The following is a 23,722-nucleotide window of genomic DNA, read 5'->3' as shown; positions in this document are numbered from 1 at the left end:
TTTCCCAGCACGGGAACCTTGAGTTCTATAAGATAAAGCCATAAACATGTGTATCCGAGTCTTCTATCAAAAGTTACAGCTATTTATATGAAGTTGTACAAAAACGCTTTCTTTCGCCAAGACAGTGCGTTTCTCACTGTTACATGCATTTGAATGGGGAACTCGACCGAAACAAAGTATAAGTTTTCATTATGTGAATAACTTGGAAATCTTAGCTCAAACAGCTGCAAAACCTGTTTTCCCAGCACGGGAACCTTGAGTTCTATAAGATAAAGCCATAAACATGTGTATCCGAGTCTTCTATCAAAAGTTACAGCTATTTATATGAAGTTGTACAAAAACGCTTTCTTTCGCCAAGACAGTGCGTTTCTCACTGTTACATGCATTTGAATGGGGAACTCCACCGAAACAAAGTATAGGTTTTCATTATGTGAATAACTTGGAAATCTTAGCTCAAACAGCTGCAAAACCTGTTTTCCCAGCACGGAGACCTTGAGTTCTATAAGATAAAGCCATAAACATGTTTGTCTGAGTCTTCTATCAAAAGTTACAGCTATTTCTATGAAGTTGTACAAAAACGCTTTCTTTCGCCAAGACAGTGCGTTTCTCACTGTTACATGCATTTGAATGGGGAACTCGACCGAAACAAAGTATAAGTTTTCATTATGTGAATAACTTGGAAATCTTAGCTCAAACAGCTGCAAAACCTGTTTGCCCAGCACGGGAACCTTGAGTTCTATAAGATAAAGCCATAAACATGTGTATCCGAGTCTTCTATCAAAAGTTACAGCTATTTATATGAAGTTGTACAAAAACGCTTTCTTTCGCCAAGACAGTGCGTTTCTCACTGTTACATGCATTTGAATGGGGAACTCCACCGAAACAAAGTATAGGTTTTCATTATGTGAATAACTTGGAAATCTTAGCTCAAACAGCTGCAAAACCTGTTTGCCCAGCACGGGAACCTTGAGTTCTATAAGATAAAGCCATAAACATGTGTATCCGAGTCTTCTATCAAAAGTTACAGCTATTCATATGAAGTTGTACAAAATAGCTTTCTTTCGCCAAGACAGTGCGTTTCTCACTGTTACATGCATTTGAATGGGGAACTCCACCGAAACAAAGTATAGGTTTTCATTATGTGAATAACTTGGAAATCTTAGCTCAAACAGCTGCAAAACCTGTTTTCCCAGCACGGAGACCTTGAGTTCTATAAGATAAAGCCATAAACATGTTTGTCTGAGTCTTCTATCAAAAGTTACAGCTATTTATATGAAGTTGTACAAAAACGCTTTCTTTCGCCAAGACAGTGCGTTTCTCACTGTTACATGCATTTGAATGGGGAACTCGACCGAAACAAAGTATAAGTTTTCATTATGTGAATAACTTGGAAATCTTAGCTCAAACAGCTGCAAAACCTGTTTTCCCAGCACTGAGTCCTTGAGTTCTATAAGATAAAGCCATAAACATATTTGTCTGAGTCTTCTATCAAAAGTTACAGCTATTTCTATGAAGTTGTACAAAAACGCTTTCTTTCACCAAGACAGTGCGTTTCTCACTGTTACATGCATTTGAATGGGGAACTCGACCAAAACAAAGTATAGGTTTTCATTATGTGAATAACTTGGAAATCTTAGCTCAAACAGCTGCAAAACCTGTTTGCCCAGCACGGGGACGTGATTTCTATAAGATAAAGCCATAAACATGTGTATCCGAGTCTTCTATCAAAAGTTACAGCTATTTATATGAAGTTGTACAAAAACGCTTTCTTTCGCCAAGACAGTGCGTTTCTCACTGTTACATGCATTTGAATGGGGAACTCGACCGAAACAAAGTATACGTTTTCATTATGTGAATAACTTGGAAATCTTAGCTCAAACAGCTGCAAAACCTGTTTTCCCAGCACGGGAACCTTGAGTTCTATAAGATAAAGCCATAAACATGTGTATCCGAGTCTTCTATCAAAAGTTACAGCTATTTATATGAAGTTGTACAAAAACGCTTTCTTTCGCCAAGACAGTGCGTTTCTCACTGTTACATGCATTTGAATGGGGAACTCGACCGAAACAAAGTATAAGTTTTCATTATGTGAATAACTTGGAAATCTTAGCTCAAACAGCTGCAAAACCTGTTTTCCCAGCACGGAGACCTTGAGTTCTATAAGATAAGGCCATAAACATGTGTATCCGAGTCTTCTATCAAAAGTTACAGCTATTCATATGAAGTTGTACAAAAACGCTTTCTTTCACCAAGACAGTGCGTTTCTCACTGTTACATGCATTTGAATGGGGAACTCCACCGAAACAAAGTATAGGTTTTCATTATGTGAATAACTTGGAAATCTTAGCTCAAACAGCTGCAAAACCTGTTTGCCCAGCACGGAGACCTTGAGTTCTATAAGATAAAGCCATAAACATGTGTATCCGAGTCTTCTATCAAAAGTTACAGCTATTTATATGAAGTTGTACAAAAACGCTTTCTTTCGCCAAGACAGTGCGTTTCTCACTGTTACATGCATTTGAATGGGGAACTCGACCGAAACAAAGTATAAGTTTTCATTATGTGAATAACTTGGAAATCTTAGCTCAAACAGCTGCAAAACCTGTTTTCCCAGCACGGGAACCTTGAGTTCTATAAGATAAAGCCATAAACATGTGTATCCGAGTCTTCTATCAAAAGTTACAGCTATTTATATGAAGTTGTACAAAAACGCTTTCTTTCGCCAAGACAGTGCGTTTCTCACTGTTACATGCATTTGAATGGGGAACTCCACCGAAACAAAGTATAGGTTTTCATTATGTGAATAACTTGGAAATCTTAGCTCAAACAGCTGCAAAACCTGTTTTCCCAGCACGGAGACCTTGAGTTCTATAAGATAAAGCCATAAACATGTTTGTCTGAGTCTTCTATCAAAAGTTACAGCTATTTCTATGAAGTTGTACAAAAACGCTTTCTTTCGCCAAGACAGTGCGTTTCTCACTGTTACATGCATTTGAATGGGGAACTCGACCGAAACAAAGTATAAGTTTTCATTATGTGAATAACTTGGAAATCTTAGCTCAAACAGCTGCAAAACCTGTTTGCCCAGCACGGGAACCTTGAGTTCTATAAGATAAAGCCATAAACATGTGTATCCGAGTCTTCTATCAAAAGTTACAGCTATTTATATGAAGTTGTACAAAAACGCTTTCTTTCGCCAAGACAGTGCGTTTCTCACTGTTACATGCATTTGAATGGGGAACTCCACCGAAACAAAGTATAGGTTTTCATTATGTGAATAACTTGGAAATCTTAGCTCAAACAGCTGCAAAACCTGTTTGCCCAGCACGGGAACCTTGAGTTCTATAAGATAAAGCCATAAACATGTGTATCCGAGTCTTCTATCAAAAGTTACAGCTATTCATATGAAGTTGTACAAAATAGCTTTCTTTCGCCAAGACAGTGCGTTTCTCACTGTTACATGCATTTGAATGGGGAACTCCACCGAAACAAAGTATAGGTTTTCATTATGTGAATAACTTGGAAATCTTAGCTCAAACAGCTGCAAAACCTGTTTTCCCAGCACGGAGACCTTGAGTTCTATAAGATAAAGCCATAAACATGTTTGTCTGAGTCTTCTATCAAAAGTTACAGCTATTTATATGAAGTTGTACAAAAACGCTTTCTTTCGCCAAGACAGTGCGTTTCTCACTGTTACATGCATTTGAATGGGGAACTCGACCGAAACAAAGTATAAGTTTTCATTATGTGAATAACTTGGAAATCTTAGCTCAAACAGCTGCAAAACCTGTTTTCCCAGCACGGGAACCTTGAGTTCTATAAGATAAAGCCATAAACATGTGTATCCGAGTCTTCTATCAAAAGTTACAGCTATTTATATGAAGTTGTACAAAAACGCTTTCTTTCGCCAAGACAGTGCGTTTCTCACTGTTACATGCATTTGAATGGGGAACTCCACCGAAACAAAGTATAGGTTTTCATTATGTGAATAACTTGGAAATCTTAGCTCAAACAGCTGCAAAACCTGTTTTCCCAGCACGGAGACCTTGAGTTCTATAAGATAAAGCCATAAACATGTTTGTCTGAGTCTTCTATCAAAAGTTACAGCTATTTCTATGAAGTTGTACAAAAACGCTTTCTTTCGCCAAGACAGTGCGTTTCTCACTGTTACATGCATTTGAATGGGGAACTCGACCGAAACAAAGTATAAGTTTTCATTATGTGAATAACTTGGAAATCTTAGCTCAAACAGCTGCAAAACCTGTTTGCCCAGCACGGGAACCTTGAGTTCTATAAGATAAAGCCATAAACATGTGTATCCGAGTCTTCTATCAAAAGTTACAGCTATTTATATGAAGTTGTACAAAAACGCTTTCTTTCGCCAAGACAGTGCGTTTCTCACTGTTACATGCATTTGAATGGGGAACTCCACCGAAACAAAGTATAGGTTTTCATTATGTGAATAACTTGGAAATCTTAGCTCAAACAGCTGCAAAACCTGTTTGCCCAGCACGGGAACCTTGAGTTCTATAAGATAAAGCCATAAACATGTGTATCCGAGTCTTCTATCAAAAGTTACAGCTATTCATATGAAGTTGTACAAAATAGCTTTCTTTCGCCAAGACAGTGCGTTTCTCACTGTTACATGCATTTGAATGGGGAACTCCACCGAAACAAAGTATAGGTTTTCATTATGTGAATAACTTGGAAATCTTAGCTCAAACAGCTGCAAAACCTGTTTTCCCAGCACGGAGACCTTGAGTTCTATAAGATAAAGCCATAAACATGTTTGTCTGAGTCTTCTATCAAAAGTTACAGCTATTTATATGAAGTTGTACAAAAACGCTTTCTTTCGCCAAGACAGTGCGTTTCTCACTGTTACATGCATTTGAATGGGGAACTCGACCGAAACAAAGTATAAGTTTTCATTATGTGAATAACTTGGAAATCTTAGCTCAAACAGCTGCAAAACCTGTTTTCCCAGCACGGGAACCTTGAGTTCTATAAGATAAAGCCATAAACATGTGTATCCGAGTCTTCTATCAAAAGTTACAGCTATTTATATGAAGTTGTACAAAAACGCTTTCTTTCGCCAAGACAGTGCGTTTCTCACTGTTACATGCATTTGAATGGGGAACTCCACCGAAACAAAGTATAGGTTTTCATTATGTGAATAACTTGGAAATCTTAGCTCAAACAGCTGCAAAACCTGTTTTCCCAGCACGGAGACCTTGAGTTCTATAAGATAAAGCCATAAACATGTTTGTCTGAGTCTTCTATCAAAAGTTACAGCTATTTCTATGAAGTTGTACAAAAACGCTTTCTTTCGCCAAGACAGTGCGTTTCTCACTGTTACATGCATTTGAATGGGGAACTCGACCGAAACAAAGTATAAGTTTTCATTATGTGAATAACTTGGAAATCTTAGCTCAAACAGCTGCAAAACCTGTTTGCCCAGCACGGGAACCTTGAGTTCTATAAGATAAAGCCATAAACATGTGTATCCGAGTCTTCTATCAAAAGTTACAGCTATTTATATGAAGTTGTACAAAAACGCTTTCTTTCGCCAAGACAGTGCGTTTCTCACTGTTACATGCATTTGAATGGGGAACTCCACCGAAACAAAGTATAGGTTTTCATTATGTGAATAACTTGGAAATCTTAGCTCAAACAGCTGCAAAACCTGTTTGCCCAGCACGGGAACCTTGAGTTCTATAAGATAAAGCCATAAACATGTGTATCCGAGTCTTCTATCAAAAGTTACAGCTATTCATATGAAGTTGTACAAAATAGCTTTCTTTCGCCAAGACAGTGCGTTTCTCACTGTTACATGCATTTGAATGGGGAACTCCACCGAAACAAAGTATAGGTTTTCATTATGTGAATAACTTGGAAATCTTAGCTCAAACAGCTGCAAAACCAGTTTTCCCAGCACGGAGACCTTGAGTTCTATAAGATAAAGCCATAAACATGTTTGTCTGAGTCTTCTATCAAAAGTTACAGCTATTTATATGAAGTTGTACAAAAACGCTTTCTTTCGCCAAGACAGTGCGTTTCTCACTGTTACATGCATTTGAATGGGGAACTCGACCGAAACAAAGTATAAGTTTTCATTATGTGAATAACTTGGAAATCTTAGCTCAAACAGCTGCAAAACCTGTTTTCCCAGCACTGAGTCCTTGAGTTCTATAAGATAAAGCCATAAACATATTTGTCTGACTCTTCTATCAAAAGTTACAGCTATTTCTATGAAGTTGTACAAAAACGCTTTCTTTCACCAAGACAGTGCGTTTCTCACTGTTACATGCATTTGAATGGGGAACTCGACCAAAACAAAGTATAGGTTTTCATTATGTGAATAACTTGGAAATCTTAGCTCAAACAGCTGCAAAACCTGTTTGCCCAGCACGGGGACGTGATTTCTATAAGATAAAGCCATAAACATGTGTATCCGAGTCTTCTATCAAAAGTTACAGCTATTTATATGAAGTTGTACAAAAACGCTTTCTTTCGCCAAGACAGTGCGTTTCTCACTGTTACATGCATTTGAATGGGGAACTCGACCGAAACAAAGTATAAGTTTTCATTATGTGAATAACTTGGAAATCTTAGCTCAAACAGCTGCAAAACCTGTTTGCCCAGCACGGGAACGTGAGTTCTATAAGATAAAGCCATAAACATGTGTATCCGAGTCTTCTATCAAAAGTTACAACTATTCATATGACGTTGTACAAAATAGCTTTCTTTCACCAAGACAGTGCGTTTCTCACTGTTACATGCATTTGAATGGGGAACTCGACCGAAACAAAGTATAGGTTTTCATTATGTGAATAACTTGGAAATCTTAGCTCAAACAGCTGCAAAACCTGTTTGCCCAGCACGGGAACCTTGAGTTCTATAAGATAAAGCCATAAACATATGTATCCGAGTCTTCTATCAAAAGTTACAGCTATTTATATGAAGTTGTACAAAAACGCTTTCTTTCGCCAAGACAGTGCGTTTCTCACTGTTACATGCATTTGAATGGGGAACTCAACCGAAACAAAGTATAAGTTTTCATTATGTGAATAACTTGGAAATCTTAGCTCAAACAGCTGCAAAACCTGTTTTCCCAGCACGGAGACCTTGAGTTCTATAAGGTAAGGCCATAAACATGTGTATCCGAGTCTTCTATCAAAAGTTACAGCTATTCATATGAAGTTGTACAAAATAGCTTTCTTTCGCCAAGACAGTGCGTTTCTCACTGTTACATGCATTTGAATGGGGAACTCGACCGAAACAAAGTATAAGTTTTCATTATGTGAATAACTTGGAAATCTTAGCTCAAACAGCTGCAAAACCTGTTTGCCCAGCACGGGAACGTGAGTTCTATAAGATAAAGCCATAAACATGTGTATCCGAGTCTTCTATCAAAAGTTACAACTATTCATATGACGTTGTACAAAATAGCTTTCTTTCACCACGACAGTGCGTTTCTCACTGTTACATGCATTTGAATGGGGAACTCGACCGAAACAAAGTATAGGTTTTCATTATGTGAATAACTTGGAAATCTTAGCTCAAACAGCTGCAAAACCTGTTTTCCCAGCACGGAGACCTTGAGTTCTATAAGATAAAGCCATAAACATGTGTATCCGAGTCTTCTATCAAAAGTTACAGCTATTTATATGAATTTGTACAAAAACGCTTTCTTTCGCCAAGACAGTGCGTTTCTCACTGTTACATGCATTTGAATGGGGAACTCGACCGAAACAAAGTATAAGTTTTCATTATGTGAATAACTTGGAAATCTTAGCTCAAACAGCTGCAAAACCTGTTTGCCCAGCACGGAGACCTTGAGTTCTATAAGATAAAGCCATAAACATGTGTATCCGAGTCTTCTATCAAAAGTTACAACTATTCATATGACGTTGTACAAAATAGCTTTCTTTCACCAAGACAGTGCGTTTCTCACTGTTACATGCATTTGAATGGGGAACTCGACCGAAACAAAGTATAGGTTTTCATTATGTGAATAACTTGGAAATCTTAGCTCAAACAGCTGCAAAACCTGTTTTCCCAGCACGGAGACCTTGAGTTCTATAAGATAAAGCCATAAACATGTTTGTCTGAGTCTTCTATGAAAAGTTACAACTATTTATATGAAGTTGTACAAAAACGCTTTCTTTCGCCAAGACAGTGCATTTCTCACTGTTACATGCATTTGAATGGGGAACTCCACCGAAACAAAGTATAGGTTTTCATTATGTGAATAACTTGGAAATCTTAGCTCAAACAGCTGCAAAACCTGTTTGCCCAGCACGGGAACCTTGAGTTCTATAAGATAAAGCCATAAACATGTGTATCCGAGTCTTCTATCAAAAGTTACAGCTATTCATATGAAGTTGTACAAAATAGCTTTCTTTCGCCAAGACAGTGCGTTTCTCACTGTTACATGCATTTGAATGGGGAACTCCACCGAAACAAAGTATAGGTTTTCATTATGTGAATAACTTGGAAATCTTAGCTCAAACAGCTGCAAAACCTGTTTTCCCAGCACGGAGACCTTGAGTTCTATAAGATAAAGCCATAAACATGTTTGTCTGAGTCTTCTATCAAAAGTTACAGCTATTTATATGAAGTTGTACAAAAACGCTTTCTTTCGCCAAGACAGTGCGTTTCTCACTGTTACATGCATTTGAATGGGGAACTCGACCGAAACAAAGTATAAGTTTTCATTATGTGAATAACTTGGAAATCTTAGCTCAAACAGCTGCAAAACCTGTTTTCCCAGCACTGAGTCCTTGAGTTCTATAAGATAAAGCCATAAACATATTTGTCTGAGTCTTCTATCAAAAGTTACAGCTATTTCTATGAAGTTGTACAAAAACGCTTTCTTTCACCAAGACAGTGCGTTTCTCACTGTTACATGCATTTGAATGGGGAACTCGACCAAAACAAAGTATAGGTTTTCATTATGTGAATAACTTGGAAATCTTAGCTCAAACAGCTGCAAAACCTGTTTGCCCAGCACGGGGACGTGATTTCTATAAGATAAAGCCATAAACATGTGTATCCGAGTCTTCTATCAAAAGTTACAGCTATTTATATGAAGTTGTACAAAAACGCTTTCTTTCGCCAAGACAGTGCGTTTCTCACTGTTACATGCATTTGAATGGGGAACTCGACCGAAACAAAGTATAAGTTTTCATTATGTGAATAACTTGGAAATCTTAGCTCAAACAGCTGCAAAACCTGTTTGCCCAGCACGGGAACGTGAGTTCTATAAGATAAAGCCATAAACATGTGTATCCGAGTCTTCTATCAAAAGTTACAACTATTCATATGACGTTGTACAAAATAACTTTCTTTCACCAAGACAGTGCGTTTCTCACTGTTACATGCATTTGAATGGGGAACTCGACCGAAACAAAGTATAGGTTTTCATTATGTGAATAACTTGGAAATCTTAGCTCAAACAGCTGCAAAACCTGTTTGCCCAGCACGGGAACCTTGAGTTCTATAAGATAAAGCCATAAACATATGTATCCGAGTCTTCTATCAAAAGTTACAGCTATTTATATGAAGTTGTACAAAAACGCTTTCTTTCGCCAAGACAGTGCGTTTCTCACTGTTACATGCATTTGAATGGGGAACTCAACCGAAACAAAGTATAAGTTTTCATTATGTGAATAACTTGGAAATCTTAGCTCAAACAGCTGCAAAACCTGTTTTCCCAGCACGGAGACCTTGAGTTCTATAAGGTAAGGCCATAAACGTGTATCCGAGTCTTCTATCAAAAGTTACAGCTATTCATATGAAGTTGTACAAAATAGCTTTCTTTCGCCAAGACATGCGTTTCTCACTGTTACATGCATTTGAATGGGGAACTCGACCGAAACAAAGTATAAGTTTTCATTATGTGAATAACTTGGAAATCTTAGCTCAAACAGCTGCAAAACCTGTTTGCCCAGCACGGGAACGTGAGTTCTATAAGATAAAGCCATAAACATGTGTATCCGAGTCTTCTATCAAAAGTTACAACTATTCATATGACGTTGTACAAAATAGCTTTCTTTCACCACGACAGTGCGTTTCTCACTGTTACATGCATTTGAATGGGGAACTCGACCGAAACAAAGTATAGGTTTTCATTATGTGAATAACTTGGAAATCTTAGCTCAAACAGCTGCAAAACCTGTTTTCCCAGCACGGAGACCTTGAGTTCTATAAGATAAAGCCATAAACATGTGTATCCGAGTCTTCTATCAAAAGTTACAGCTATTTATATGAAGTTGTACAAAAACGCTTTCTTTCGCCAAGACAGTGCGTTTCTCACTGTTACATGCATTTGAATGGGGAACTCGACCGAAACAAAGTATAAGTTTTCATTATGTGAATAACTTGGAAATCTTAGCTCAAACAGCTGCAAAACCTGTTTGCCCAGCACGGAGACCTTGAGTTCTATAAGATAAAGCCATAAACATGTGTATCCGAGTCTTCTATCAAAAGTTACAACTATTCATATGACGTTGTACAAAATAGCTTTCTTTCACCAAGACAGTGCGTTTCTCACTGTTACATGCATTTGAATGGGGAACTCGACCGAAACAAAGTATAGGTTTTCATTATGTGAATAACTTGGAAATCTTAGCTCAAACAGCTGCAAAACCTGTTTTCCCAGCACGGAGACCTTGAGTTCTATAAGATAAAGCCATAAACATGTTTGTCTGAGTCTTCTATGAAAAGTTACAACTATTTATATGAAGTTGTACAAAAACGCTTTCTTTCGCCAAGACAGTGCATTTCTCACTGTTACATGCATTTGAATGGGGAACTCGACCGAAACAAAGTATAAGTTTTCATTATGTGAATAACTTGGAAATCTTAGCTCAAACAGCTGCAAAACCTCTTTTCCCAGCACGGGAACCTTGAGTTCTATAAGATAAAGCCATAAACATGTGTATCCGAGTCTTCTATCAAAAGTTACAACTATTCATATGACGTTGTACAAAATAGCTTTCTTTCACCAAGACAGTGCGTTTCTCACTGTTACATGCATTTGAATGGGGAACTCGACCGAAACAAAGTATAGGTTTTCATTATGTGAATAACTTGGAAATCTTAGCTCAAACAGCTGCAAAACCTGTTTTCCCAGCACGGAGACCTTGAGTTCTATAAGATAAAGCCATAAACATGTGTATCCGAGTCTTCTATCAAAAGTTACAGCTATTTATATGAAGTTGTACAAAAACGCTTTCTTTCGCCAAGACAGTGCGTTTCTCACTGTTACATGCATTTGAATGGGGAACTCCACCGAAACAAAGTATAAGTTTTCATTATGTGAATAACTTGGAAATCTTAGCTCAAACAGCTGCAAAACCTGTTTGCCCAGCACGGAGACCTTGAGTTCTATAAGATAAGGCCATAAACATGTGTATCCGAGTCTTCTATCAAAAGTTACAGCTATTCATATGAAGTCTTACAAAATAGCTTTCTTTCGCCAAGACAGTGCGTTTCTCACTGTTACATGCATTTGAATGGGGAACTCCACCGAAACAAAGTATAAGTTTTCATTATGTGAATAACTTGGAAATCTTAGCTCAAACAGCTGCAAAACCTGTTTTCCCAGCACGGAGACCTTGAGTTCTATAAGATAAGGCCATAAACATGTGTATCCGAGTCTTCTATCAAAAGTTACAACTATTCATATGACGTTGTACAAAATAGCTTTCTTTCACCAAGACAGTGCGTTTCTCACTGTTACATGCATTTGAATGGGGAACTCGACCGAAACAAAGTATAGGTTTTCATTATGTGAATAACTTGGAAATCTTAGCTCAAACAGCTGCAAAACCTGTTTTCCCAGCACGGAGACCTTGAGTTCTATAAGATAAAGCCATAAACATGTGTATCCGAGTCTTCTATCAAAAGTTACAGCTATTTATATGAAGTTGTACAAAAACGCTTTCTTTCGCCAAGACAGTGCGTTTCTCACTGTTACATGCATTTGAATGGGGAACTCGACCGAAACAAAGTATAAGTTTTCATTATGTGAATAACTTGGAAATCTTAGCTCAAACAGCTGCAAAACCTGTTTGCCCAGCACGGGAACGTGAGTTCTATAAGATAAAGCCATAAACATGTGTATCCGAGTCTTCTATCAAAAGTTACAACTATTCATATGACGTTGTACAAAATAGCTTTCTTTCACCAAGACAGTGCGTTTCTCACTGTTACATGCATTTGAATGGGGAACTCGACCGAAACAAAGTATAGGTTTTCATTATGTGAATAACTTGGAAATCTTAGCTCAAACAGCTGCAAAACCTGTTTGCCCAGCACGGGAACCTTGAGTTCTATAAGATAAAGCCATAAACATATGTATCCGAGTCTTCTATCAAAAGTTACAGCTATTTATATGAAGTTGTACAAAAACGCTTTCTTTCGCCAAGACAGTGCGTTTCTCACTGTTACATGCATTTGAATGGGGAACTCAACCGAAACAAAGTATAAGTTTTCATTATGTGAATAACTTGGAAATCTTAGCTCAAACAGCTGCAAAACCTGTTTTCCCAGCACGGAGACCTTGAGTTCTATAAGATAAGGCCATAAACATGTGTATCCGAGTCTTCTATCAAAAGTTACAGCTATTCATATGAAGTTGTACAAAATAGCTTTCTTTCGCCAAGACAGTGCGTTTCTCACTGTTACATGCATTTGAATGGGGAACTCGACCGAAACAAAGTATAAGTTTTCATTATGTGAATAACTTGGAAATCTTAGCTCAAACAGCTGCAAAACCTGTTTGCCCAGCACGGGAACGTGAGTTCTATAAGATAAAGCCATAAACATGTGTATCCGAGTCTTCTATCAAAAGTTACAACTATTCATATGACGTTGTACAAAATAGCTTTCTTTCACCAAGACAGTGCGTTTCTCACTGTTACATGCATTTGAATGGGGAACTCGACCGAAACAAAGTATAAGTTTTCATTATGTGAATAACTTGGAAATCTTAGCTCAAACAGCTGCAAAACCTGTTTGCCCAGCACGGAGACCTTGAGTTCTATAAGATAAAGCCATAAACATGTTTGTCTGAGTCTTCTATCAAAAGTTACAGCTATTTATATGAAGTTGTACAAAAACGCTTTCTTTCGCCAAGACAGTGCATTTCTCACTGTTACATGCATTTGAATGGGGAACTCGACCGAAACAAAGTATATGATTTCATTATGTGAATAACTTGGAAATCTTAGCTCAAACAGCTGCAAAACCTCTTTTCCCAGCACGGGAACCTTGAGTTCTATAAGATAAAGCCATAAACATGTGTATCCGAGTCTTCTATCAAAAGTTACAGCTATTCATATGAAGTTGTACAAAAACGCTTTCTTTCGCCAAGACAGTGCGTTTCTCACTGTTACATGCATTTGAATGGGGAACTCCACCGAAACAAAGTATAAGTTTTCATTATGTGAATAACTTGGAAATCTTAGCTCAAACAGCTGCAAAACCTGTTTTCCCAGCACGGAGACCTTGAGTTCTATAAGATAAGGCCATAAACATGTGTATCCGAGTCTTCTATCAAAAGTTACAGCTATTCATATGAAGTCTTACAAAATAACTTTCTTTCGCCAAGACAGTGCGTTTCTCACTGTTACATGCATTTGAATGGGGAACTCGACCGAAACAAAGTATAGGTTTTCATTATGTGAATAACTTGGAAATCTTAGCTCAAACAGCTGCAAAACCTGTTTGCCCAGCACGGGAACCTTGAGTTCTATAAGATAAAGCCATAAACATGTGTATCCGAGTCTTCTATCAAAAGTTACAGCTATTTATATGAAGTTGTACAAAAACGCTTTCTTTCGCCAAGACAGTGCGTTTCTCACTGTTACATGCATTTGAATGGGGAACTCGACCGAAACAAAGTATAGGTTTTCATTATGTGAATAACTTGGAAATCTTAGCTCAAACAGCTGCAAAACCTGTTTGCCCAGCACGGGAACCTTGAGTTCTATAAGATAAAGCCATAAACATGTGTATCCGAGTCTTCTATCAAAAGTTACAGCTATTTATATGAAGTTGTACAAAAACGCTTTCTTTCGCCAAGACAGTGCGTTTCTCACTGTTACATGCATTTGAATGGGGAACTCGACCGAAACAAAGTATATGATTTCATTATGTGAATAACTTGGAAATCTTAGCTCAAACAGCTGCAAAACCTCTTTTCCCAGCACGGGAACCTTGAGTTCTATAAGATAAAGCCATAAACATGTGTATCCGAGTCTTCTATCAAAAGTTACAGCTATTCATATGAAGTTGTACAAAATAGCTTTCTTTCGCCAAGACAGTGCGTTTCTCACTGTTACATGCATTTGAATGGGGAACTCCACCGAAACAAAGTATAAGTTTTCATTATGTGAATAACTTGGAAATCTTAGCTCAAACAGCTGCAAAACCTGTTTTCCCAGCACGGAGACCTTGAGTTCTATAAGATAAGGCCATAAACATGTGTATCCGAGTCTTCTATCAAAAGTTACAGCTATTCATATGAAGTCTTACAAAATAGCTTTCTTTCGCCAAGACAGTGCGTTTCTCACTGTTACATGCATTTGAATGGGGAACTCCACCGAAACAAAGTATAAGTTTTCATTATGTGAATAACTTGGAAATCTTAGCTCAAACAGCTGCAAAACCTGTTTTCCCAGCACGGAGACCTTGAGTTCTATAAGATAAGGCCATAAACATGTGTATCCGAGTCTTCTATCAAAAGTTACAACTATTCATATGACGTTGTACAAAATAGCTTTCTTTCGCCAAGACAGTGCGTTTCTCACTGTTACATGCATTTGAATGGGGAACTCGACCGAAACAAACTATAAGTTTTCATTATGTGAATAACTTGGAAATCTTAGCTCAAACAGCTGCAAAACCTGTTTTACCAGCACGGAGACCTTGAGTTCTATAAGATAAAGCCATAAACATGTTTGTCTGAGTCTTCTATCAAACGTTACCGCTATTTATATGAAGTTGTACAAAAACGCTTTCTTTCGCCAAGACAGTGCGTTTCTCACTGTTACATGCATTTGAATGGGGAACTCAACCGAAACAAAGTATAAGTTTTCATTATGTGAATAACTTGGAAATCTTAGCTCAAACAGCTGCAAAACCTGTTTTCCCAGCACGGAGACCTTGAGTTCTATAAGATAAGGCCATAAACATGTGTATCCGAGTCTTCTATCAAAAGTTACAGCTATTCATATGAAGTTGTACAAAATAGCTTTCTTTCGCCAAGACAGTGCGTTTCTCACTGTTACATGCATTTGAATGGGGAACTCGACCGAAACAAAGTATAAGTTTTCATTATGTGAATAACTTGGAAATCTTAGCTCAAACAGCTGCAAAACCTGTTTGCCCAGCACGGGAACGTGAGTTCTATAAGATAAAGCCATAAACATGTGTATCCGAGTCTTCTATCAAAAGTTACAACTATTCATATGACGTTGTACAAAATAGCTTTCTTTCACCAAGACAGTGCGTTTCTCACTGTTACATGCATTTGAATGGGGAACTCGACCGAAACAAAGTATAAGTTTTCATTATGTGAATAACTTGGAAATCTTAGCTCAAACAGCTGCAAAACCTGTTTGCCCAGCACGGAGACCTTGAGTTCTATAAGATAAAGCCATAAACATGTGTATCCGAGTCTTCTATCAAAAGTTACAACTATTCATATGACGTTGTACAAAATAGCTTTCTTTCACCAAGACAGTGCGTTTCTCACTGTTACATGCATTTGAATGGGGAACTCGACCGAAACAAAGTATAGGTTTTCATTATGTGAATAACTTGGAAATCTTAGCTCAAACAGCTGCAAAACCTGTTTTCCCAGCACGGAGACCTTGAGTTCTATAAGATAAAGCCATAAACATGTTTGTCTGAGTCTTCTATCAAAAGTTACAGCTATTTATATGAAGTTGTACAAAAACGCTTTCTTTCGCCAAGACAGTGCATTTCTCACTGTTACATGCATTTGAATGGGGAACTCGACCGAAACAAAGTATATGATTTCATTATGTGAATAACTTGGAAATCTTAGCTCAAACAGCTGCAAAACCTCTTTTCCCAGCACGGGAACCTTGAGTTCTATAAGATAAAGCCATAAACATGTGTATCCGAGTCTTCTATCAAAAGTTACAGCTATTCATATGAAGTTGTACAAAAACGCTTTCTTTCGCCAAGACAGTGCGTTTCTCACTGTTACATGCATTTGAATGGGGAACTCCACCGAAACAAAGTATAAGTTTTCATTATGTGAATAACTTGGAAATCTTAGCTCAAACAGCTGCAAAACCTGTTTTCCCAGCACGGAGACCTTGAGTTCTATAAGATAAGGCCATAAACATGTGTATCCGAGTCTTCTATCAAAAGTTACAGCTATTCATATGAAGTCTTACAAAATAACTTTCTTTCGCCAAGACAGTGCGTTTCTCACTGTTACATGCATTTGAATGGGGAACTCGACCGAAACAAAGTATAGGTTTTCATTATGTGAATAACTTGGAAATCTTAGCTCAAACAGCTGCAAAACCTGTTTGCCCAGCACGGGAACCTTGAGTTCTATAAGATAAAGCCATAAACATGTGTATCCGAGTCTTCTATCAAAAGTTACAGCTATTTATATGAAGTTGTACAAAAACGCTTTCTTTCGCCAAGACAGTGCGTTTCTCACTGTTACATGCATTTGAATGGGGAACTCGACCGAAACAAAGTATAGGTTTTCATTATGTGAATAACTTGGAAATCTTAGCTCAAACAGCTGCAAAACCTGTTTGCCCAGCACGGGAACCTTGAGTTCTATAAGATAAAGCCATAAACATGTGTATCCGAGTCTTCTATCAAAAGTTACAGCTATTTATATGAAGTTGTACAAAAACGCTTTCTTTCGCCAAGACAGTGCGTTTCTCACTGTTACATGCATTTGAATGGGGAACTCGACCGAAACAAAGTATATGATTTCATTATGTGAATAACTTGGAAATCTTAGCTCAAACAGCTGCAAAACCTCTTTTCCCAGCACGGGAACCTTGAGTTCTATAAGATAAGGCCATAAACATGTGTATCCGAGTCTTCTATCAAAAGTTACAGCTATTCATATGAAGTCTTACAAAATAGCTTTCTTTCGCCAAGACAGTGCGTTTCTCACTGTTACATGCATTTGAATGGGGAACTCCACCGAAACAAAGTATAAGTTTTCATTATGTGAATAACTTGGAAATCTTAGCTCAAACAGCTGCAAAACCTGTTTTCCCAGCACGGAGACCTTGAGTTCTATAAGATAAGGCCATAAACATGTGTATCCGAGTCTTCTATCAAAAGTTACAACTATTCATATGACGTTGTACAAAATAGCTTTCTTTCGCCAAGACAGTGCGTTTCTCACTGTTACATGCATTTGAATGGGGAACTCGACCGAAACAAAGTATAGGTTTTCATTATGTGAATAACTTGGAAATCTTAGCTCAAACAGCTGCAAAACCTGTTTGCCCAGCACGGGAACCTTGAGTTCTATAAGATAAAGCCATAAACATGTGTATCCGAGTCTTCTATCAAAAGTTACAACTATTCATATGACGTTGTACAAAATAGCTTTCTTTCACCAAGACAGTGCGTTTCTCACTGTTACATGCATTTGAATGGGGAACTCGACCGAAACAAACTATAAGTTTTCATTATGTGAATAACTTGGAAATCTTAGCTCAAACAGCTGCAAAACCTGTTTTACCAGCACGGAGACCTTGAGTTCTATAAGATAAAGCCATAAACATGTTTGTCTGAGTCTTCTATCAAACGTTACCGCTATTTATATGAAGTTGTACAAAAACGCTTTCTTTCGCCAAGACAGTGCGTTTCTCACTGTTACATGCATTTGAATGGGGAACTCGACCGAAACAAAGTATAGGTTTTCATTATGTGAATAACTTGGAAATCTTAGCTCAAACAGCTGCAAAACCTGTTTGCCCAGCACGGAGACCTTGAGTTCTATAATATAAGGCCATAAACATGTTTGTCTGAGTCTTCTATCAAAAGTTACAGCTATTTATATGAAGTTGTACAAAAACGCTTTCTTTCGCCAAGACAGTGCGTTTCTCACTGTTACATGCATTTGAATGGGGAACTCGACCGAAACAAAGTATAGGTTTTCATTATGTGAATAACTTGGAAATCTTAGCTCAAACAGCTGCAAAACCTGTTTGCCCAGCACGGGAACCTTGAGTTCTATAAGATAAAGCCATAAACATGTGTATCCGAGTCTTCTATCAAAAGTTACAGCTATTTATATGAAGTTGTACAAAAACGCTTTCTTTCGCCAAGACAGTGCGTTTCTCACTGTTACATGCATTTGAATGGGGAACTCCACCGAAACAAAGTATAAGTTTTCATTATGTGAATAACTTGGAAATCTTAGCTCAAACAGCTGCAAAACCTGTTTTCCCAGCACGGAGACCTTGAGTTCTATAAGATAAAGCCATAAACATGTGTATCCGAGTCTTCTATCAAAAGTTACAACTATTCATATGACGTTGTACAAAATAGCTTTCTTTCGCCAAGACAGTGCGTTTCTCACTGTTACATGCATTTGAATGGGGAACTCCACCGAAACAAAGTATAGGTTTTCATTATGTGAATAACTTGGAAATCTTAGCTCAAACAGCTGCAAAACCTCTTTTCCCAGCACGGGAACCTTGAGTTCTATAAGATAAAGCCATAAACATGTGTATCCGAGTCTTCTATCAAAAGTTACAGCTATTCATATGAAGTTGTACAAAATAGCTTTCTTTCGCCAAGACAGTGCGTTTCTCACTGTTACATGCATTTGAATGGGGAACTCCACCGAAACAAAGTATAAGTTTTCATTATGTGAATAACTTGGAAATCTTAGCTCAAACAGCTGCAAAACCTGTTTTCCCAGCACGGAGACCTTGAGTTCTATAAGATAAGGCCATAAACATGTGTATCCGAGTCTTCTATCAAAAGTTACAGCTATTCATATGAAGTCTTACAAAATAGCTTTCTTTCGCCAAGACAGTGCGTTTCTCACTGTTACATGCATTTGAATGGGGAACTCCACCGAAACAAAGTATAAGTTTTCATTATGTGAATAACTTGGAAATCTTAGCTCAAACAGCTGCAAAACCTGTTTTCCCAGCACGGAGACCTTGAGTTCTATAAGATAAGGCCATAAACATGTTTGTCTGAGTCTTCTATCAAAAGTTACAGCTATTCATATGAAGTCTTACAAAATAGCTTTCTTTCGCCAAGACAGTGCGTTTCTCACTGTTACATGCATTTGAATGGGGAACTCCACCGAAACAAAGTATAAGTTTTCATTATGTGAATAACTTGGAAATCTTAGCTCAAACAGCTGCAAAACCTGTTTTCCCAGCACGGAGACCTTGAGTTCTATAAGATAAAGCCATAAACATGTGTATCCAAGTCTTCTATCAAAAGTTACAACTATTCATATGACGTTGTACAAAATAGCTTTCTTTCGCCAAGACAGTGCGTTTCTCACTGTTACATGCATTTGAATGGGGAACTCGACCGAAACAAAGTATAGGTTTTCATTATGTGAATAACTTGGAAATCTTAGCTCAAACAGCTGCAAAACCTGTTTGCCCAGCACGGGAACCTTGAGTTCTATAAGATAAAGCCATAAACATGTGTATCCGAGTCTTCTATCAAAAGTTACAACTATTCATATGACGTTGTACAAAATAGCTTTCTTTCACCAAGACAGTGCGTTTCTCACTGTTACATGCATTTGAATGGGGAACTCGACCGAAACAAACTATAAGTTTTCATTATGTGAATAACTTGGAAATCTTAGCTCAAACAGCTGCAAAACCTGTTTTACCAGCACGGAGACCTTGAGTTCTATAAGATAAAGCCATAAACATGTTTGTCTGAGTCTTCTATCAAACGTTACCGCTATTTATATGAAGTTGTACAAAAACGCTTTCTTTCGCCAAGACAGTGCGTTTCTCACTGTTACATGCATTTGAATGGGGAACTCGACCGAAACAAAGTATAGGTTTTCATTATGTGAATAACTTGGAAATCTTAGCTCAAACAGCTGCAAAACCTGTTTGCCCAGCACGGAGACCTTGAGTTCTATAATATAAGGCCATAAACATGTTTGTCTGAGTCTTCTATCAAAAGTTACAGCTATTTATATGAAGTTGTACAAAAACGCTTTCTTTCGCCAAGACAGTGCGTTTCTCACTGTTACATGCATTTGAATGGGGAACTCGACCGAAACAAAGTATAGGTTTTCATTATGTGAATAACTTGGAAATCTTAGCTCAAACAGCTGCAAAACCTGTTTGCCCAGCACGGGAACCTTGAGTTCTATAAGATAAAGCCATAAACATGTGTATCCGAGTCTTCTATCAAAAGTTACAACTATTCATATGACGTTGTACAAAATAGCTTTCTTTCACCAAGACAGTGCGTTTCTCACTGTTACATGCATTTGAATGGGGAACTCGACCGAAACAAACTATAAGTTTTCATTATGTGAATAACTTGGAAATCTTAGCTCAAACAGCTGCAAAACCTGTTTGCCCAGCACGGGAACCTTGAGTTCTATAAGATAAAGCCATAAACATGTGTATCCGAGTCTTCTATCAAAAGTTACAACTATTCATATGACGTTGTACAAAATAGCTTTCTTTCACCAAGACAGTGCGTTTCTCACTGTTACATGCATTTGAATGGGGAACTCGACCGAAACAAACTATAAGTTTTCATTATGTGAATAACTTGGAAATCTTAGCTCAAACAGCTGCAAAACCTGTTTTACCAGCACGGAGACCTTGAGTTCTATAAGATAAAGCCATAAACATGTTTGTCTGAGTCTTCTATCAAACGTTACCGCTATTTATATGAAGTTGTACAAAAACGCTTTCTTTCGCCAAGACAGTGCGTTTCTCACTGTTACATGCATTTGAATGGGGAACTCGACCGAAACAAAGTATAGGTTTTCATTATGTGAATAACTTGGAAATCTTAGCTCAAACAGCTGCAAAACCTGTTTGCCCAGCACGGAGACCTTGAGTTCTATAATATAAGGCCATAAACATGTTTGTCTGAGTCTTCTATCAAAAGTTACAGCTATTTATATGAAGTTGTACAAAAACGCTTTCTTTCGCCAAGACAGTGCGTTTCTCACTGTTACATGCATTTGAATGGGGAACTCGACCGAAACAAAGTATAGGTTTTCATTATGTGAATAACTTGGAAATCTTAGCTCAAACAGCTGCAAAACCTGTTTGCCCAGCACGGGAACCTTGAGTTCTATAAGATAAAGCCATAAACATGTGTATCCGAGTCTTCTATCAAAAGTTACAGCTATTTATATGAAGTTGTACAAAAACGCTTTCTTTCGCCAAGACAGTGCGTTTCTCACTGTTACATGCATTTGAATGGGGAACTCCACCGAAACAAAGTATAAGTTTTCATTATGTGAATAACTTGGAAATCTTAGCTCAAACAGCTGCAAAACCTGTTTTCCCAGCACGGAGACCTTGAGTTCTATAAGATAAAGCCATAAACATGTGTATCCGAGTCTTCTATCAAAAGTTACAACTATTCATATGACGTTGTACAAAATAGCTTTCTTTCGCCAAGACAGTGCGTTTCTCACTGTTACATGCATTTGAATGGGGAACTCCACCGAAACAAAGTATAGGTTTTCATTATGTGAATAACTTGGAAATCTTAGCTCAAACAGCTGCAAAACCTGTTTGCCCAGCACGGGAACCTTGAGTTCTATAAGATAAAGCCATAAACATGTGTATCCGAGTCTTCTATCAAAAGTTACAGCTATTTATATGAAGTTGTACAAAAACGCTTTCTTTCGCCAAGACAGTGCGTTTCTCACTGTTACATGCATTTGAATGGGGAACTCGACCGAAACAAAGTATAGGTTTTCATTATGTGAATAACTTGGAAATCTTAGCTCAAACAGCTGCAAAACCTCTTTTCCCAGCACGGAGACCTTGAGTTCTATAAGATAAAGCCATAAACATGTGTATCCGAGTCTTCTATCAAAAGTTACAACTATTCATATGACGTTGTACAAAATAGCTTTCTTTCACCAAGACAGTGCGTTTCTCACTGTTACATGCATTTGAATGGGGAACTCGACCGAAACAAAGTATAAGTTTTCATTATGTGAATAACTTGGAAATCTTAGCTCAAACAGCTGCAAAACCTGTTTGCCCAGCACGGAGACCTTGAGTTCTATAAGATAAAGCCATAAACATGTGTATCCGAGTCTTCTATCAAAAGTTACAACTATTCATATGACGTTGTACAAAATAGCTTTCTTTCACCAAGACAGTGCGTTTCTCACTGTTACATGCATTTGAATGGGGAACTCGACCGAAACAAAGTATAGGTTTTCATTATGTGAATAACTTGGAAATCTTAGCTCAAACAGCTGCAAAACCTGTTTTCCCAGCACGGAGACCTTGAGTTCTATAAGATAAAGCCATAAACATGTTTGTCTGAGTCTTCTATCAAAAGTTACAACTATTTATATGAAGTTGTACAAAAACGCTTTCTTTCGCCAAGACAGTGCATTTCTCACTGTTACATGCATTTGAATGGGGAACTCGACCGAAACAAAGTATATGATTTCATTATGTGAATAACTTGGAAATCTTAGCTCAAACAGCTGCAAAACCTCTTTTCCCAGCACGGGAACCTTGAGTTCTATAAGATAAAGCCATAAACATGTGTATCCGAGTCTTCTATCAAAAGTTACAGATATTCATATGAAGTTGTACAAAAACGCTTTCTTTCGCCAAGACAGTGCGTTTCTCACTGTTACATGCATTTGAATGGGGAACTCCACCGAAACAAAGTATAAGTTTTCATTATGTGAATAACTTGGAAATCTTAGCTCAAACAGCTGCAAAACCTGTTTTCCCAGCACGGAGACCTTGAGTTCTATAAGATAAGGCCATAAACATGTGTATCCGAGTCTTCTATCAAAAGTTACAGCTATTCATATGAAGTCTTACAAAATAACTTTCTTTCGCCAAGACAGTGCGTTTCTCACTGTTACATGCATTTGAATGGGGAACTCGACCGAAACAAAGTATAGGTTTTCATTATGTGAATAACTTGGAAATCTTAGCTCAAACAGCTGCAAAACCTGTTTGCCCAGCACGGGAACCTTGAGTTCTATAAGATAAAGCCATAAACATGTGTATCCGAGTCTTCTATCAAAAGTTACAGCTATTTATATGAAGTTGTACAAAAACGCTTTCTTTCGCCAAGACAGTGCGTTTCTCACTGTTACATGCATTTGAATGGGGAACTCCACCGAAACAAAGTATAGGTTTTCATTATGTGAATAACTTGGAAATCTTAGCTCAAACAGCTGCAAAACCTGTTTGCCCAGCACGGGAACCTTGAGTTCTATAAGATAAAGCCATAAACATGTGTATCCGAGTCTTCTATCAAAAGTTACAGCTATTTATATGAAGTTGTACAAAAACGCTTTCTTTCGCCAAGACAGTGCGTTTCTCACTGTTACATGCATTTGAATGGGGAACTCGACCGAAACAAAGTATATGATTTCATTATGTGAATAACTTGGAAATCTTAGCTCAAACAGCTGCAAAACCTCTTTTCCCAGCACGGGAACCTTGAGTTCTATAAGATA

This window comes from Diplotaxodon limnothrissa, linkage group LG5, assembly GCF_057381915.1.
Source record: "Diplotaxodon limnothrissa isolate DT_005_m linkage group LG5, D_limnothrissa_male_GT1.1, whole genome shotgun sequence".
In the NCBI taxonomy this organism is placed as follows: domain Eukaryota; kingdom Metazoa; phylum Chordata; class Actinopteri; order Cichliformes; family Cichlidae; genus Diplotaxodon; species Diplotaxodon limnothrissa.
This window is presented reverse-complemented; position numbering follows the sequence as displayed.